At 43.3% G+C, this 20,099-nt stretch overlaps 1 long non-coding RNA gene across 5 annotated transcripts; it reads left to right on the forward strand.

Moving 5' to 3' along the window:
* On the forward strand, positions 1-19,134 carry LOC310767197. Of its 5 annotated transcripts, none has more exons than XR_014550711.1 (4): positions 1-153; positions 5,028-5,229; positions 6,201-6,294; positions 19,120-19,134. It is a non-coding gene; the product is annotated as an uncharacterized lncRNA (long non-coding RNA). The 5 variants fall into 5 exon arrangements; XR_014550712.1 differs by lacking the exon at positions 19,120-19,134 and adding an exon at positions 13,394-13,408; XR_014550713.1 differs by lacking the exon at positions 19,120-19,134 and adding an exon at positions 9,426-9,536.
* The last annotated feature ends 965 nt before the right edge of the window (positions 19,135-20,099 follow it).

Raw genomic sequence — 20,099 nt, forward strand, 5'->3', positions numbered from 1 at the left:
TGTGAATGGTCTTAGATGCTTGATGAAGCCTCCAGGTAGGGTGGGAATGGAAACAGTGCCCTGAATTGGAAGCTAACAACTGGCCAGCATTAACTCTTGAGGTCCATATACATCTTGACAAGATGTGACAAATGGTCCAGCTATTATTGCCAGGTATGTGGGTTCCCCAGGCAGGGCCTACTGCACTCCAGAATTGTTTAAAATATGGCAGTCCCAAAAAAACCTTGGGTAAGTCTCTGGTTTATGAATTCACTGGGAATGTGCAACTGCAGCTTGCATAGCCTGGTGCCCTCCACATGTACTATAGCTCCCCTCATCCCTGACCATTGGCCATGTTGGTGGGATTTGTAAGAGAGCACCAGGCTGGGAAAAGCTGAGCTACTGCATGGGATATCATTTTTAAAATGGGGGGGAGGGGGGAATCTGGCCCATTTAGCAAGACTTCACCTTGCCTTCTCCAAAGACATGGGGTGCTGTTCAACTAAATTCTCCTCAGAGCAGACCATGGCTCACCCCACACCACACAGAGAAGCACACAGCATAGGGACCTAGGGCAGCTCTGGGGCAGATCTACACACACAGTTTTTAACATTAAGGAAAGGTTTAGGAATGGTTTTCATAACCTAGATGGTGTCCTACTTTTTACATTCATAATGCGTTATTACCTTGTCTTATTTATCGCTTGATTTTTAACCGTTTTATGCTGCTATATTGGTGAAGCACTGTTTTTATGTCCCTGTGTAGCATTTTACCTTTCTTCACTGCTTTCAAACGCTGACCACCACCCCCTCCGATGGTATCCGAGGGGCTGTGTTCAATTTCATTTAAATTTGAAAGGTTGACATGCAGAGATAACAAAGGACATGGAAGGAAGGAAGGAAGGCTTACTTACATTTGACAGGGAGAAACAAGGTTTTAATTAACAAGTATGCCCTGTGATGTTTTAGAACGACATATTTAATATCATTCTAATAGGGGGAAATAACGTTAAACAGGTCAGTGTAGATCCAGCCCTTGTGGCCCTCAAGCTACTACAATGGTTAGGGATGATGGAAACTGTAGCCCAGTAACACTGAGAGCCACAGGTTCCCCACCAGACAATACAGGGTCACGTTGCTTCTATGTATAGCAAATGTTTTAACAGCATATTAAGTCAGGATGGGGTTTCGTAGCTAGAACAAACCATGTTCTGAGTCTGGAATCCAATGTTCACATCTTTTATTCATCGATTTCCTTCAACGTACCCAACAACCAACCCCCCCTTTTGGAATCCTGATTATGGAAACATGTTTTGTGTGCTGCAAAACAGACATGAAAACTAAATTCAAGACACAGCCTTCACGACAAGGTAGCTTTCAGGCACAGCTTCTGCGCCTTTGTAATAAATTCTGTTTGCTGATGTGGTGACGGTGGGGGGGACATAATGCATTGTAATTGGATATTCTGGAACTCCTGTGCACAAACACGAAATTGGCATAATTAGGCTTTCTGTCAGAAATAGCTCATTCATGTGTGGTTGCCTAAGAAAAGCCCTACTTTGGGAAAAACAAAATCCCTTCTTCGCCTCCTATCAAAGAATTCCTATGCTGATAGACGACAGCAAACACTGTTGGGACGTAACCCAGTAAGTTGCTGTAAGAGTGTGGTTTTATTAAAAGGACTTCAGTAGAAATAAGTATTTAGAGTCAGGCCTACCAGATTCTTTCATGGCTGCCTGAGGCAATCTGCCTTGTGGAGGGAGGAGAGAGAGAGAATTCATCAGTGAAACCTGGGATTGGAAGTACCCCAGTTTCTGAATTAATTTCTTAGAACCGCCAGAACGAACGTGGAGCTGATTTCTAAATATTGCAGTAACCTAGGCTGCATGTGCTCAGACCTAAGAGTCAGAGAACTGCTTAAGCACCAAAGCAAATAGGGTGGTGTAGTAGTGGCCCCTGCAGTTGACAGAAAATATGAAGCCTCTGGCTTAAAAGGCTTTGTATAAAATACTAAGAGCCCTGGCTTTTCGCCTGTGCCTGGTCAACAGAGCAGTACTGACATCTGATGCTGCATTGATTTCAGGCTTCAGCTTCACAAGCCCTCATGCCTTCAAGGCATGGACTTCAAGGACCTTGAGTTGCAAAGTAGGTCTAGATTTGAGTACTGCCACCTGTAGCCCTGGGTCTGCCAAACCCTTATATTTCCTCTTTGCTCTTCTGTCAAGAGACGCTCTGTTTTTCTGGCTAGAATGAAGAAATTGAGATTGTATCGCAACAAGACAGAAGTAATGTTTCTGGAGGACAGGGGATGGGCAGCTGTGGGGAACTCTCTTGTCCTGAATGGAGTAACTGTGCCCCTAAAGGACCAGGTGTGCAGCCTGGAAGTCATTTTGGACTCACAGCTGTCCATGGAGGCACAGGTTAATTCTGTGTCCAAGGCAGCTCCATCTGGTAGACAGAAGGGACCATGAGGTCAGGGGCTCTCTCCATCAATTCCATCCTCAGTAGCATCAGAGACAGACAGAGGCAAATATTAATCAGGGAAATGAAGGTTTGGATTATAATAAATCACATCTGGACCTTCAATGAGAAGGCCAAGCTGTGGGGAACCTCACTGTGACAAGCCACTCATGTCTTATCTAGTGCATGCCCAGCTTATACCTAAACACAGGAGATTGACTACATAATCACAATTGCATTTTAGTTTCATTTCAACCCACCCAGATCTCTGTTCCTCCCCCCACATAGCCGATACATGACAACAACCTGTCTGAAACCAGGTAATGAAACTATAATTTCAAATTCAAACACTGTAAGGTCATTCAGACAGACACAAACCTTTAAAGAAGAAGATAAAAACAAGGCATTTCACTCAGTTTTAACCTTTAAATAAAAGATATGCTCCTCCCTGCATCTAGTCCCCCTCCCCCCCAACTCTACATCTATTTGCTCCTTTCGGAGGGCCTAGATACTGAATGGCAAACAGAAAGAAATGAGCCAGTTTTATATACACAAAGCAAACTCTAATTCAGCTGTTTGGTGCAACAAGGAAACCATCTATACTGTGTATTCCATGGAATATTTGGAACATAATGGGGCGGGACGTTGTATGCATTTAGGTTTCTAGACCAACTATAATAAAGCAAAGCATTTAAATGTATATCATCCTAAGGTTCAAGGCTGCAGGACTTGTGACTCTCAAGTCATTGCTGGACTGCCTATTCCCATCAGTCCCAAGCTGGATGGCCAATGGTCAGGGCTGATCAGAGTCATAGAATCATAGAATTACAGTGGTACCTCGGGTTGCAGATGCTTCAGGTTACAGACTCCGCTAACCCAGAAATAGTGCTTCAGGTTAAGAACTTTGCTTCAGGATGAGAACAGAAATCGTGCAGCAGCGGTGCGGCGGCAGCGGGAGGCCCCATTAACTAAAGTGGTGCTTCAGGTTAAGAACAGTTTCAGGTTAAGTATGGACCTCCGGAACGAATTAAGTTCTTAACCTGAGGTACCACTGTATAGAGTTGGAAGGGATCCTGACCTTCTGCAATGTAGGAATCCCACCCTGGGTGGGCTCAACCACCAACCTTCTGGTTAAAAGCCAGACCCACTGACCCACTGTGCCACCTGATACATAGTCCAGCAACATCTTGAGGGCCACAGACTCGTTGCCTCTGACTCAGATATTACAGCTGACACAGCATTGCTGGGGGGGGGGACACCCAGCACCCCCAAGTCAAGTTCTCCAGTCTCCCATAATACCTACATCTTATAGTGCATTCACTTACCTGCATTCCATTTCATTGGCAGCTGCTGGGATCGGGGAAACCCAAAGTATCGCAAAACAGGTAATCTGCCTACATCCTAAAAGGAATGAGAGGCGAACATGACAGGGGGCTGCTATATTTGCATATCCAATGCCCTTTTCTTCCCAGCCTGAGCCCATGCATACAGTATTTGGCTATGGCAAATTCCTCTGACATCTTCAGGATGAAATCCAGTTCTGCTTCTTTTGTCCATATGTGATGAGCCATCTGCCTTTTCTCGAATGCTGGAACCTGTCCACTCACTCTCTTGCATTCAGCCAAGGCAATCCATCTCTGGAAGACTCTGTCCGCAGCAACGAGAAATTAAGGGGAGCGCTTGGGAAAGAATTAGGCAGCAGGGAACCAAAACATGTTCCAGTGGACGTGGTGGGAAAGTTGACTCCGGTTAATTGGAGTCCAATTGTTGTTCTGCAATTAAGTAATTAGCCATACCAGCTAACTGATGGACGTGGTGAGCCCTTAAAAGAAAATTTACTCCCTTGCAGAATGCCCATCATAATGAACGTGGATGCAAGAAACCAGAGGAGGAGAAAGAGAGTCTGGTGCATTTCCCTGTGCAGATATACATAACAACAATGTAGAACACTCTACTGTTGGATGGGAGACAGATTTTTCACTGCCAACATGTGTAGCAATTTCCTGTCCCCTCTGTGAATGAACAGCAACCATTTAACTGAATGCTCATCTTTACACACTCATTAAAATGATTATCAAGGGAAATCTGAGGTCTTCCCCAGTGCCCCAAAATCCTCTGAGCTCTCTCTCTCCCCCCCAACTCATCTCCCCCCAGTCATGAAATAGTGAGGGTGGTTACAGTTTTCTATCTTGAAGAGTACAGAGAGCTGAAGGACAAAGTTGGAAGAGTAACCCTCTTTCCCACTTCCTCTTTCAGCTCTATGTGCTTCTCAAGGCTCAGTTCAATTCTTGTTTTTAGTCACATCCCTTGGAAAAGTTAAGTGTGTGTGTCTCTTTATGTCTTTTGGGTGGGGGCTGATCTTGTGAAGAGTTCAGAGGAATCCCTAACCTGTGTCTTGTGTAGAAATAAGTGAGCTTTCCACTCTGATAATGAGTTTCAAAGCTTTACTGTTGAAAGATCTTAAATCTAGTTACAATAAGTTACAAGAACAAAATAACAAAGTAACACGCTGCAATCAAACAATGCAGTTCAGTCCTCTAAGTCCTTTATTCAGTTCAATTCAGTAAACTTTCCTCTCTCTGGTCCCAGAGAGAGATCCTCAGCTTCTTCATCACTGCAATGCTTCTCTGCTACTGCTACTACTAGCCATCTCTGATTTATCAGATTTCTTCTTCTGCTGTGAGAGTTGCAGCTCAGTTTTCCGGATAACGAGTTATTTGTTGGTTTAATTCACCAAGGTGGAAAAAGACCAGCCTTCCGCTTTCAACCAGAGTGGAACCTATTTTTTAAGGTAAACTTCTCTTTACAGCATTCTAAATACAATGCTTTCAAACACAGCATTTTATGTACATTAAATTGTATAACTTTAACAAGCGACTATGGCATTCACTCAAAAATAAAAATGTATCAAGGGCCTAAAAAGATTGTCAAGCCCTGATATATATAGTGCTCAAAGAAGAAGAAAAGGGGGGAGGGAATGAGGGCTGTTTTGAAGGAAGTGGGATGGTTTCAATGGCTGGGGTTGGCAGAATTAGGAAGGTTGGGCCAGATTAAAAAATGTTCCCCTGAAAAGAATTAGGTGGTCATTGGCCTGCCTGATAAAAGTGATCAACAGAACAATGCAAATCCTTCCACAATAATATTGACCCAAACAATGTTGATGAAATTGTTAAAGGAAAGTAGTGTTGTCACCAACGCGATCAGCATTGAGAGTTCACAGAACAGCCTCTCCTTTCCCTTTTAGGCTCAACTCTCATTTGTTTTGCAACTTCCATGACACATTTGTGTCCAAAATGAATAATCTTGGAACTTAATAAATATTGTGGTGCACTGGGGGGGGGGGGCGTTCCTGTTGCTCCAGCTACTGCTGGAGGAGAGAACTCTGGGTTTCAATCATCTGAGATCTAATAAATATTTTATCGGGTTTGCCAATTCCAAGAATATACCTAAAATAATATTACACTTCCACAACTGAAGAATGAATGACATTCTAAATCTAACAGCTTTGCACACAGGAGAAAATAGAAAATCCATCAGCGGAATAAACAAATGAGTTATTTCTTTTCCAAAAATCTTCAGCTTCGATCTATTTTTCTTCACTTCTTATTAGTTTGTAGCAATGGATAGAAACCCTTGCACCCCCTCAGATAGATATATAGATATATCATTCTAGATTGTTTTCAGGCTAGATTTCTGCATGTACAGCTGAACATACCAGTTGGAAGTTATTACTTCCTTTTCATTCTGTGTATTTCTTTTTAGGGCAGGATATAAAAACAGCAGGATGCTTAGAGTGCAGTCCCCACAGAAAGGAGAGAGTGGGAGGTTCCTAATGCTCTGAAAGCACCATATACAGGTACAAGCTCACAGAAAATCATCCCAGGGGCCTTGGTGCTACCCATTAGGACATCCAGCAATGCAGGCTCCATGTATGCAGTTATTTATCCCCAAACAATTGGAGGAGATGGGGAAGAATGAGAAAAAGGTCAGTGACTTCCTTCTCTCCCATAACTTGCCACATGGTGAGATGCCACCCATTGCCCTCTGCAGAGAAAGAGATTGAACCATTTTAAAGCCATCCATGCCATTATACATTGACATCTGTTCTAGTTTGGCCTTTAATGATCTAAACTAGGGTTACCAGAAGTCCCTGTTTCCAGGGACAGTCCCCAGGTTTGTGAATAAGTCCCAGGACAAATTCCATCCCCAGATTTAATCTAATGTCCCTGGTAAATGCAGCAGTAGCAGTCTCTCAGCAGCCTGGAGCAGTTGGCTCTGGCTGGCTTCAGGAGCTGCTCGGAAGTCCCCATATGATGATGGTGCAGGGGCTCTAAGATGCAGCTTCCGGGCTGCCTCCACCTTCCCTGACCCCAGCAACTAAGCTGTGAAGGGAGGCTTCACGCTGCCTATCAGAGATTGCGTGCAAGCAGGAGGGGGCAGGGATCTCTCAGTTAGGCAATGGGAAGCCTCCTGTCCCAGCTGAGGGATCCCTGCCCCCTTCTGCTTGCACGCAAGTAGGAGAGGGATTGGGGCTGCTTTGATGGGAAGGGAGGCATTGCGCTGCCCGAGCCTCGCTGCTGCCGCTGCTCTTGGCCCTCCTTCTCCGCCTTCCATGCCTGACCCACCGCACACCACTTCCCCATCACCACCAAAGAACCAACAACTCAGGGACTGCCCAGGCTCATGGAGAAAGGAGATAGAAGCCTCAGAGGAAGGGGAAACGTGGCAGCTGAGGTCAAGGCGGTGGCTGCCCCTCTGCCGCCGCCATTGCTGCAGCACCAACGCCCAGAACATGTAGTATATATGTATGCATTTATTTCAAGTGTCCCCAGATTCATTGAAAAAAATCTGGTAACCTTAATCTAAACCCAGCAACATTATCTTATATTAGAATAATAGAATTTCAGAGTTGGATGGGACCACAAAGGTCATCTAGGCCAGCCCCCTGGAATGCAGGAATCTTTTCCCCAATGTGAGGCTCAAACTCACAACCCTGAGATTAAGAGGCTCATGCTCTACTGATCAAGCTTCTCTATAGTCAGGGATTTTCAGGCGGGTATTTTTCCACCTTGTTGAAAAATGACAATGACTATTTCAGGCACTTACATGTGAAAGCAGAAGCATTTTCTGCATGTTGGCTTGGATCCCAGCATCATTGTGCATTAGTCCCAATTTAAAGGAAGTTGCTGTGCTTGGCTCAATCAAAACCACTGCTCTTTGTGAGACCCAGTCCAAATCAGAGAGTGGCTAGCTGTTGTGCATCCATCTGATCTTGCCAATTCTCATTGTGTTCACTAACCATACCGAAGACTGTCTAGTTCAGTGTTTCTCAACCTGTGGGTCCCCAGATGTTGTTGGACTACAACTCCCATCATTCCTAGCCAGCATAACCAGTGGTCAGGGATGATGGGAGTTGTAGTCCAACAGCATCTGGGGACCCACAGGTTGAGAACCACTGCGAGTCTAGTTATTGTATACCCACCCCCATTCTGTACAATTGGCTTAATAGCACTGGTGGAGGAAGAGGAGTGCGGGGGGAGCGCACCGGCAGCGCCATCCTGGTGGGGTGCCATCGTGGCTGCCCCCCCTGCCCATGCTGGGCACCATGCCCCCGCAGGCAGCGTCCACGCCCCCAGGACGCGTGCCACGCCCCTGCAGGCGGCACACCCCCGCCCCACCTGCTCTCCGCCCCCCCTGGTGCCGGAGCATGAAGCTCCACCACTGCTTAATAGTGCATCATATTGCGCACCATTGAAAATTTTCCCCAAGCACTAAAAAGCAGACTAGAGTTCCCAACATGGAAAGGACAACAAAAGAGGTAGTATTATCATGGGGCTGATTATTCCAGGACAATGTAAACAACAGGTTTATTGGCTTGCATTCTTGAGTAACTCCTTGAAAAAGTAAAGCTCATTCAAGTCACATCTAGTTTGACCCAGGCCCTATCTGCAAGATATATTTAAAGCACTGCAATACTACTTTAAACAGTCATGGCTTCCCCCAAAGAACTCTGGGAGCTGTAGTTTGTTAAGGGTACTGACAGCTGTTAGGAGGCCCCTGTTCCCCTCACTGAATGAAAATTTTCCAAGTGGTTTAACAATCAATCCCTCTTTGCAGGGGGCTCTGGGAATTGTAGCTCTGAGGGAGGAGTCAGGACCTCCAAAAACTCTCTTAACAAGTTCCAGTTCCCAGGATTCCATGACAGTTTAAAGTGGTATCATAGGACTTTAAATGTATAGCGCAAATGTGATGTCAGTCAGTGCTGACATTAAAGTCATGTTCTACAATAGTATAATAATAATAATAATAATAATAATAATAATAATAATAATAATAATAATTTATTTATACCCCGCCCATCTGGCTGGGTTTCCCCAGCCACTCTGGGCGGCTTCCAACAAAATATTAAAATGCAATAGTCTATTAAACATTAAACATTCCCTAAACACAGGAAATCCACAATACCTGCCTGAAAACCTATGATACAACTTATTTTCTACCTAGAGTAGGCCAACTAGAATTAATAAAGGCAAAGGTAAAAGTACCCCTGACCGTTAGGTCCAGTGATGGACGACTCTGGAGTAGCGCCACTCATCTCGCTCTACAGGCCGAGGGAGCTGGCGTTTGTCCACAGATGGCTTCCGGGTCATGTGGCCAGCATGACTAAGCTGCTTCTGGCAAACCAGAGCAGCACACGGAAACGCTGTTTACCTTCCCACCAGAGGGGTACCTATTTATCTACTTGCACTTTGACGTCATTTCAAACTGCTAGGTTGGCAGGAGCAGGGACCGAGCTCCGGGAGCTCACCCTATCGCAGGGATTCAAACCACCAACCTTCTGATTGGCAAGCCCTAGGCTCTGTGGTTTAGCGCCTGAAAAACATATGATTCTATCCAACTAATTTCTACTTAGAGTAGACCCACTAGAATTAATGCATATGACTAATTAAGGTTCCTCAGTCGGCCTATTCTGACTCTTATCCACAGTATCCCACCATTCCTTATGAAATCCTCAACCAACTTTGATTCAAACTAAGAAAAAGAACCACCTAGCTGGGGTTTTGCTTCACTCAATAAAAATCACAAATGATTGCTGCATTTTGGAGTTATTTTTTACTGAATGACCTCTCCAACAGCTGCTCATATTCTAAAATCAGCCTTCCTTGGTCTTCACCATCTGCATTGCAGATGGAGGGGAAAGCTGGTCAGGCTAATCAAAAAAATTCTCGTTATCATCTAAATCCTTTTGTTTTCCTTTGACATCCCTCTGAAGTGTCTCCTGAAGGGGAACCCCCAATTCACTTCTAATTTTACATTGGGCAAATGTTTTAGTGGCGACTCATTGGCCCAGTCCTTCAGGCATGAATGCTGAACAATCTTCACTCACTTTCAGAATGTTCTAGCAAGTATACCATTAAAACTGAAGGCTGTTGCAACAATGTCTCACGGATTTTACTGGCTGGCTTATTTAGTAAGGCATTAATGCTACTCAAAGAGAGAGACAGAGAAATTCAGATTCCATTTTAATCTTTGTGCTAAACCCTTAATTTTCGCGTTTTCCTCAGCACCCTGTTTTGGGAAGGAGATAGCTGTGCTTACAAATCAATTAATTCTATATGCATGTTACGACATGAAAAGGGAGATTTATTTTTTCTGTTATTTGTATGCAAAGAGAATTTAATCTGCACACACAAGCAGCTTAACATCCACATTCATGAACCGCACAGACATCAAACCAATTCCCATGTCTTGCGAGATAAACAATCTACGAGAAAATGGAAAAAGGAACTTTGGCTTGACGGGATAAAAAAACTTTATAATTGGCCAAGAAGGCTACTTAAAATTCTGCAATTGCAGAAACATGGGAGCTAGACATTTATGTGCATATAAAGATCATGAACTTTCTAGAAATAAAGCCTGAAATTATCTCTTTCTTGTACACCAGGCATCATCTTATATACCAACAGCAAGCTGAATTCTCTCGGTATCAGTCCTTATGCAGTCACAATGGCAGCCTCTAATCCAGGGGAGACCATTACTGTTCCCTAAGAACTCTCATTATGTGAGGATGGTCTATCAAGATTCTTCTCACTCAGTGGGTGTTTCAGCTGACTGAAGGCAGGTAAGCCCATAATTTCCCTTCAGTCAACAAAAGACCTAGACCCAGTTCCCATGCTCTGCCTCTCTTACTGGGGGACCCTCCCCCCCCCCCGTGGAATAAAATAAATAAGCTTGCAGAACCCGAGTTGAGGGTGTGTGTGTGGATTTTAGAAGGTTTGGGAAGGTTGTATCCCTAGGAAGAGAGTGCTTTTGCACCCAGGTTCTGCGTGTGGACTTCCCATAGGCATCTGTTGGCCACTGTGGAAAACAAAATCATAGCCTCCAATCAAGAAGAGTTGTTCTAAACAACAACAACACACATTGCTGAAGCCTGCCATATGTGATGTTCATTGACTGCAGCTTGGCTTGTAATTGAAGGCACCCATTGAAGGCTTAGTCAGAATACATGCTAGCCAGAAATCTAGGCAGGAATTTTATTGTCTTTCTTAAAGGTAAAGGTAAAGGGACCCCTGACCATTAGGTCCAGTCACAGACGACTCTGGGGTTGCGGCGCTCATCTCGCTTTACTGGCTGAGGGAGTCAGCGTTTGTCTGCAGACAGCTTTCAGGTCATGTGGCCAGCATGACTAAGCCGCTTCTGGCAAACCAGAGCAGCACTTTGAAACGCTGTTTACCTTCCCGCCAGAGGGGTACCTATTTATCTACTTGCACTTTGACCTGCTTTCGAACTGCTAGGTTAGCAGGAGCTGGGACCGAACGGGAGCTCACCCTATTGCGGGGATTCGAACCACCGACCTTCTGATCGGTAAGCCCTAGGCTCTGTGGTTTAACCCACAGCACCACCTGCATCCCATTGTCTTTCTTAGACCAGAGCAAAACAGACCCAGGAAACTCCTGACTTCATCCATATACAATTAATTCCCATGCCACCTGTTTTATATATAAATTTGGAAGCTATGCAATATCCAGACTCTTTATATTCAAAAGAACTTTGCTTTCATAAACATATAACCGAGAAGAACATACCTACAATCTCAAGCAAATTCACTTTGTTCCTTATAGAGAGCACAGGTTTCTCCTTACTGACATTAAGGGATCTTACTCTGTCTTCTTCATCCCAGACAGATCACACTAACTCACAGTGTTCTCAGCAGCATCCAGAGAAACCTCTCTCAGCAGCCATTCCACCCCATCACCCACAGAGAGCAGTTAAAAATGACAGTTACTTGAATAACAGTCACAACAAAAGGGATTGCCTCTCTCATGTGACTCACAGTCATCCAATCACATGAGAGAGCTTCTGCCAAAGGGGGGGGAAACCATGCTAAAAACACACAGCAATTCAACATAAGCAACATTCCCATTTCAGGAAATTAAACCATTATCCTTAACATCCTTTCTTTTAATTTACCTGAAATGAACAAAATATTTAGTTTACATAAGACAGGAGTCTCCTGACTTCGCCCATATACAATTAAGTCCCATGTCACCCAGTGCCTAAATGGTATAATGACAATATCCACACAATGACCATAGTGTGTTTTCTTTTTCTTTTCTTTTGTATGGTCTTTCAGTTATTTTTAATATTTTCTGCATATCCAAATTAACTTAATTTCCTCATTTATTCATCTATTATAAATATATATTCTTATAAAACTGCAGGTTATTACAATAATCCTGCCAACCTTCTTATCTGTTTACAATTTATTTGTAAATATTCAATAAAGCATTTCCATTCTTTTATAAAAAGTTCATTATATTGATTTCTTATTTCTTTCCGGTAAGTTTTGCCATTTCTGCATATGCCAGAAGTTTTTGTATCAATTCTTCTTTTGCTGGGACTTCTGCTTCTTTCCATTTTGAGGGCAAGTAGCATTCTTTCCTCTGTAGTCGCATACATGAATAAATTTCTGTACATTTATTCTCTTGACAGGCAGTTATGTGGGATGACGTAGCAGTGAATCTAGTGCATTTTGTGTTCATGTTAAGTATATTTGGTATGTTCTTGTTTTTAAAACAAAAATCCAAGATCTCCCCCAAAAGCCAAATAGGGGCGATGAGTATCTGAACATGCGAAAAGAATATTCAGGGTCAAAAGGGGACACTAAAATGTCATGCATATTCACCTTGACTACCTCACAAATGGACATTAATGCCTCCTTTTCCCAGTACCCAAATGTAAAATGAGCGTGGCAAAATATACTAATTTCTGGCTCTGTTTCCAGTTCTGAACAGCAATGTTTTCTGGCACCGAGAAAACAAAATAAGACCTACAAAGCTCCATCTCTGTCACATAACTCCCAAATTCAGCAGAGTAACTCCAGAGATCTGTTTGTCTAAAACTCTAAATTTGAGTTATACCTTTCCAGATCTTGAGAGGTAACGGGGTGGAGACGGCGAAAACTAAATGAGTACTTAGGCTCTGCACCATATTCCACTTCACAGTTGATTTACCTTGTATGCAATGTTGATTCCAAGCTACTGCTATAATGAATTCAGCCTGGGAGAAACTACTAATAAATGTTACATTTGGTCAGGCCTTATTTATTACCAAATATAAATGATTAAATAAGAGAATCCATTGGATAAGCAGTCTGAGGCCTTAGGTCATCGAAAGACCTGGAGCACAAGGAGTTCCTGGGACTCAGTCAGGCATGTAATTAAATAAGAAGAGTGTTAGCAAACCTGAAGCTTTTTACCTGCACCCAGTGATGTTTGCTTCCACCTGGGGGATAGGAATCACAATTCCTAACTTTTCTTCTCGCTTCTTTGGGATCTTGGATTAGGCTCCAAAGCCCCATGTAGGGAAGCAGCAAATAAAAGCTCTGTATTTATAACTTGACCAATATGCTTTTCATTTCACTGCAGACTCTCAAAGTGTCCTTTTTTCCCCAGGGACACTCCCAGATTTACAGAAGCAGCCCCGGTTTCTGATTTGATCCTGGAATGTCCCCCTTTTGCTTAGGATGTCCCTGTTTTCATCCGATCTTAAAAAGCAGAGACATCACCTCGCCAATAAAGGTCCATATAGTTAAAGCTATGGTTTTCCCAGTAGTGATGTATGGAAGTGAGAGCCGGACCATAAAGAAGGCTGATCGCTGAAGAATTGATGCTTTTGAATTACGGTGTTGGATGAGACTCTTGAGAGTCTCATGGACTGCAAGAAGATCAAACCTATCCATTCTGAAGGAAATCAGCCCTGAGTGCTCACTGGAAGGACAGATCCTGAAGCTGAGGCTCCAATACTTTGGCCACCACATGAGAAGAGAAGACTCCTTGGAAAAGACCCTGATGTTGGGAAAGATTGAGGGCACAAGGAGAAGGGGATGACAGAGGATGAGATGGTTGGATAGTGTTCTCGAAGCTACCAACATGAGTCTGACCAAACTGCGAGAGGCAGTGGAAGACAGGAGTGCCTGGCGTGCTCTGGTCCATGGGGTCACGAAGAGTCGGACACGACTAAACGAATAAACAACAACATTTTCATTGGAGAAATGTTGGAGGATATGGAGTTATGCAACCTGTGAGCCAAGGAGACAAGCAGCTCTGCAACCTTTGCAAGAAATCTGAAGGCAACCCTGTATAGGGAAGTATTTAAATCAGTTTTAATGTTTTTCAATATGTTGGAAGCTGCCCAGAGTGGTGGGGAAGCCCAGTCAGATGAGCGGGGTATTAATAATAGAACTATTATTGTTGTTATTATGGAATAGGTAAAGGTAAAGGGACCCCTGACCATTAGGTCCAGTCGTGACCGACTCTGGGGTTGCGGCACTCATCTCGCTTTATTGGCCGAGGGAGCTGGTGTACAGCTTCCGGGTCATGTGGCCAGCATGACTAAGCCGTTTCTGGCAAACCAGAGCAGCACACGGAAACACCGTTTACCTTCCCACCGGAGCGGTACCTATTTATCTACTTGCACTTTGACGTGCTTTTGAAGTGCTAGGTTGGCAGGAGCAGGGACCGAGCAACGGGAGCTCACCCCGTTGGGAGGATTCAAACCACCGACCTTCTGATCAGCAAGTCCTAGGCTCTGTGGTTTAATCCACAGTGCCACCCACATCCCTATTATGGAATAGGACGTCCCTATTTCCATTGGAGGAATGTTGGAGGGTATGTCGCTGGTGTCACTTCCAGATGACCTGTTTATTAAGCATTTGTTCTGACTGGTTTGCAGGGAGATTTGACGACACCAACTATTTATTGAGTGTTCATCCTGATTTGTTTGTTGGAAGGTTAGATGGCATTGCATCAAGCAAATGTTATTCCCACACCTCCAAGTACATCTCCTCATCACTTTCCTTATTGCAAAAGGTCTGATTTGGGATGTCCATGTGTGCAAGAGCTCAAAATCAATGTTAATTGTGCAACCTGCATTTGCTGAAATTTGCCCTTGGATGTTGCAATTGAACAGACTTCCAAGGATATGTAAACATGTAAACAGTAAATTGTAAGTTGAGACTAAGGTCCACTGAAACCATCAAATCTGGTTAGCTGCAATCCTGCCCACACTTACCTGGGAGTAGGCTTCATTTAAGTAATTAAATAAAGGTTTACATCTTACATTGCTAGGAATGTGCTACAAGATTCAAACAAGATTCAAATGTGCTACAAGATTCATATAAATGTGTGGAACGGTAAACCAAAAAAACCAATTAGGTGCCATAAGGGCTTGCCGTTCACTTCCATGCTCCAGTTTTTGTACTGCAGCTTAAGGGTGGAGTTTTGAAGAACAAACCATGAAAAGCAGCCAAAATTCCAGCTGCTGGTTAACTTATTCTGTGTGGCAAGATGATTGGGCTCTCTTCCCATTCTATGCTGCAGTTTATGTTTTTGAAAGAAAAAGTATGTGTTTCAGCTGTATTTTTCTTTTATATTAAGCAGCATGGTTTTAATGAGGATGCAGAGAAATATATTAGAAGAAGAGCTTATTAGGAGCAGAACAGTCACTTTTTTGCTGATTTTAATAGTTCTGTAGGGAATATACAAAGCCAGTTTGCTTTATTGTTTATAGAAATTAATGAATCTACTCAACTGGTCTAAGATATGGAGGACAATCAAGGGGAAGATGAACAACAGGAAGGGAGAGGAATTACTATTACTGACTGTAGGCCTCCTTGATGTCTGGGTTCAAACCTAATAGACTTCATCATATGTCATCTGCTCCTGATTTAATGCTGGAATGTTGTTGTTGTTTAGTTGTTTAGTCATGTCCGACTCTGTGATCCCATGGACCAGAGCACACCAGGGATTCCTGTCTTCCACTGCCTCCCGCAGTTTGGTCAAACTCATGCTGGTAGCTTCAAGAACACTGTCCAACCACCTCATCCTCTGTCGTCCCCTTCTCCTTGTGCCCTCCATCTTTCCCAACATCAGGGTCTTTTCCAGGGAGTCTTCTCTTCTCATGAGGTGGCCAAAGAATGCTGGAATAGAGACAAATATTACTAATTTTGCATACCCCACAAGTGTCCTGATTTAATCGGGACATCCCAGATTGATGGAGCGGCTTCTGATTCCAATCCCAGATGTCCCATTTGGGCTCCCATGCTCTGGCCATGCCAAAAATTTCCTCCCAAAATAGGGTGTATGTGTGTGTTATGATGTTGTCTTTAATTTTGCCTGTGTCACTGCCAAAGTGGGGAATCACAGCAACTGTGCCACAGGAATAGGGTACCCTCCTTTCAAATCAAAATCCGGGCATATTTCAGAAGCATGATAATAAAAAAAAGCTTTGGTTTGCATCCCAAGTGATGCTGAGGAATGGGTCCAATCAGTACAAGCATCACTTCCAAAATGAGACCCCCACCCCCCACCCCTGCACTCCTCTCCCCACATAAGCTCTGACTCTGTTCTAGGGGTCCTAGGGGATGTGCTCCCCTTCTGTGTGTGTTGGATTTTGAGGAACCTGGGAGCTGGTTTATCCATATTCATGTGCAACATGGGAAATCGTGTCACCTGATTACAGTCAAATGTCTGAGTTTTCTCCATTGAAAGGCACGTGATTGAACTGGCATGGAGCAATAGGAAAGTACTGTTATGGGTAAAGGGAAAGGACCCCTGGATGGTTCAGTCCAGTCAAAGGCGACTATGGGGTTGCGGCGCTCATCTCACTTTCAGGCCAAGGGAGCCGGTGTTTGTCCACAGACAGCTATCCAGGTCATGTGGCCAGCATGACTAAACCCCTTTTGGTGCAATAGAACACTGTGATAGAAACCAGAGCACACAGAAAGGCTGTTTACCTTCCTGCTTTAGTGGTACTTATTTATCTACTTGCACTGGTGTGCTTTCGAACTGCTAGGTTGGCAGGAGCTGGGACCGAGCAATGGGAGCTCACCCCGTTGCGGGATTCAAACCTCCAACCTTCTGAACAACAAGCCCAAGAGGCTCAGTGGTTTAGACCACAGCGCCTCCAGTGTCCCACACTGTTATGGAACATTCATTCCCAGATACCAGTCAATTAGAAAGTTATTAACATGTAAGTGTGAGTAAGTTAGCCCGGGGTGAAGTTAGTTGAAGGTTTACAGTGCAATTCTATGCATGTTTACTCAGAAGTTTGCCCTGCTGAGTTTAATGGGGCTTCCTCCAAAATAAGTGGGAATAAGATTACAGACTTTGCTGCCTTGACTATTATCATTCCAGTTATTTCACAACACTGTATATTGAGAGAGATTCAATTTTTGCTGTTTAATCTGCTACTACCTGCTCAGAAGCACTGAGATGCACCAGACTGTCAAAATACTGTAGTAGGATCACATTTGCTTCTGATGAGCAACATTTAGAAAAAGAATGCTAAATGATTAGTTAAAAAAAAATCTAAAAGATTTTATAATGTGACAATATCCATGTCAATTCTAGGATGGCTACACTTGCAGATAATCCCATTTCATTGCAGTTATATTCAGCTGGCCTGCTTTATAAAGTCCTTTCAAAGAATTATGTGGACCCTCTGAAAATAAGTCAGTGTTCAGCTGCTTTTTTAAAAAAAAATATCAGTAACTATTCTTTTGTAGCCTAAATTAGACGAAAGCACCTTTTACCGCAAAGACTCTATCCCGTTTGCCTTGCTCAAGCGAATAATCCATTTTCCTTCAATAGGGTGATTTGCATCCATCTTTTAAATATCATCTCTTATTTTGAAGCCCTGATGTCTTGCTTCTATAATACACACTTGATTTCATTCATTAGTTTTTAAATTTGCCGCATTTGTCAGGCAGAATGTGGCTGCAGTCCCCAGGCTGCTTACAATTAACTCCACTGAGACGTTGAGAATGCAGCTGAACTGTAGACATCAAGCCTGAGAAACCACCAATTTCCATCTATAAACGAGAGTAAGATACTTATAGCCTAACCCATGACATACAAGCATGTAATTTCTGAGGATGAGGCACAAGAATATACAGTATATGCCACTTACAGGACCAAGTTAAGCTATTAGTATTATGGTATGATTGTGGGGCAGTAGACCTATATAAGTGTTTAGGACTCGGGCATTAATAGGACTTTTTGTGGAAAATTGCAATCAAATATACTTAGCAAGCATAGGGCTGGTTAATACCACAGAATTGTATTCCTAGACTCAGCTAGGTCACAAATAATAAATTATTATTATTATTATTATTATTATTATTATTATTATTATTATTATTATTATCATCATCATCATCATACGTCTTTGTAACACAGAGTAGGTCTGCCAATGGACCTGGTACCTGAAGCCAGCTCCCCGTAGAGGATGTATTCCAGAGAGAGAGATGGGGGTGAGAACACAGCCCTGTTTCACACCACTCTATAGGGAAGGGGTCCAAGGATCAGCAATCATACTGGATACTAGCGAGATATCCCTAAGTGGAGATAGCAGCAGCTTTACTAGAATTTTGGGAAAGACTAAAATGAGAACAAGGAATCTGCTGCGGTCAGCTGATATCTGCAGTGAAGAAGCCTATGTCTATTCCATATCATCAGATCGTAAGTAATAGAGGCTGATAGTGTAAAACCTTTTTTGAAAAATAATCTTTTAGAGAGAGACTAGAATTGAAGTTGTGGTTTGGTTTTTACCTTCAGTAAAGAGCGCTGTATGTAGTTGGGCTCTAGAGGATTTCTAGCTATTGGTGGGACACACGGTAAGTTTCTCTCCGCGTGTGTTTGTATTGAAAAATGACTAAATGGTGTCTTTTCATGAAATTGACCCAATATACAGCTACTTTGCCTAAGGTCACTTTAGATGCACTATAAAAAGCTGTTCCTCTCCACTAAGGGACCCTGGCCAGCAGAGACGCAGCAAAGTACGTAATGAGGAGTTCAGCTTCATTGAATCGTAGTAACTTGTGGTGAAGTTTGTTCCTACTGTTCCCTGGGAAGTAGAAGTACTGTGCAAAGAAAAAGGAAAATGTTAAAAATGAGAACAAACCTTTCTGACCTTTGGTTTCCATGATGCTGCATCTGGATCCCAAATGGGGATTATGAACAACATCTAACTCACTAATTGACTAGATGCCTATATATAAATTATTGGTAGGTAGCTGTCCTTAGTCCTGAACACCTGAGGCCAATTAAATTTCCTATGAAACTGTTCTGGCTTATATTATATTCCTTATCTTCTGCATTATACATGTGTCCCAATGAAGGGACCACTTTCCTGAAGATCTACCTATTGTAGAGCAACCCTTATTCAAGATAACTGGGACAAAACTGTGCAACTCCAGCCATTGTCATTCCCACTGCATGTTCAGACTCTGGCATAACAGCATCTCTGAAAACAAAAATTACAGCATAGCTTGTAAGAAATGATTTGTGGTGATAGCTCCCTTGTTTTTACATTTCATTGAGGGCAAATGCACAACGGCTCCCCATGCTCCTCCTACAAGACTTCAGTGCACAATTGGAAATGTGAAAAAGAAAGAAAGAAATGCCTCCATCTCCCATAAGTGTATCTCCCATAAGTTTCATACCTCCTCCCTCTGAAGAGAGGCAGTCCTCTCACACTGTTTGCTGTTATTTCCCCAATCCGCCATACAAGCAAAATACTCTCTCTCTCCTATTAGTAGGACTCAAAGTCCATCCAGCTGAATAGAAGATTCAGCATGGATAAAATTACTTAGCTGAACAGCACATGGCTGAACCAGGGCTTTCTTTTTTAGCCGGAACTGGCTGGAACACATTTCCGGCACCTCTCAGGCAGGTGCCATTGCCATTCTAAGAGAACAAGGGAGGTTTTCTAGGAGGGAAAAACTGACTATGTAATTTGTTCCCAAGAGATGTAGTAACGACCACCAAACTGGATATATTTACAAGAGGATAATACATCTTTAAGGTCCGTATAGTTAAAGCTATGGTTTTCCCAGTAGTGATGTATGGTAGTGAGAGCTGCACCATAAAGAAGGCTGATCGACGAAGAATTGATGCTTTTGAATTATGGTGCTGGAGGAGACTCATGAGAGTCCCATGGACTGCAAGAAGATCCAACCTATCCATTCTGAAGGAAATCAGCCCTGAGTTCTCACTGGAAGGACAGATCTTGAAGCTGAGGCTCCAATACTTTGGCCACCTCATGAGAAGAGAAGACTCCCTGGAAAAGACCATGATGTTGGGAAGGATGGAAGGCACA

This window comes from Podarcis filfolensis, assembly GCF_964270895.1.
Source record: "Podarcis filfolensis genome assembly, chromosome: 7".
In the NCBI taxonomy this organism is placed as follows: Eukaryota; Metazoa; Chordata; class Lepidosauria; order Squamata; family Lacertidae; genus Podarcis; species Podarcis filfolensis.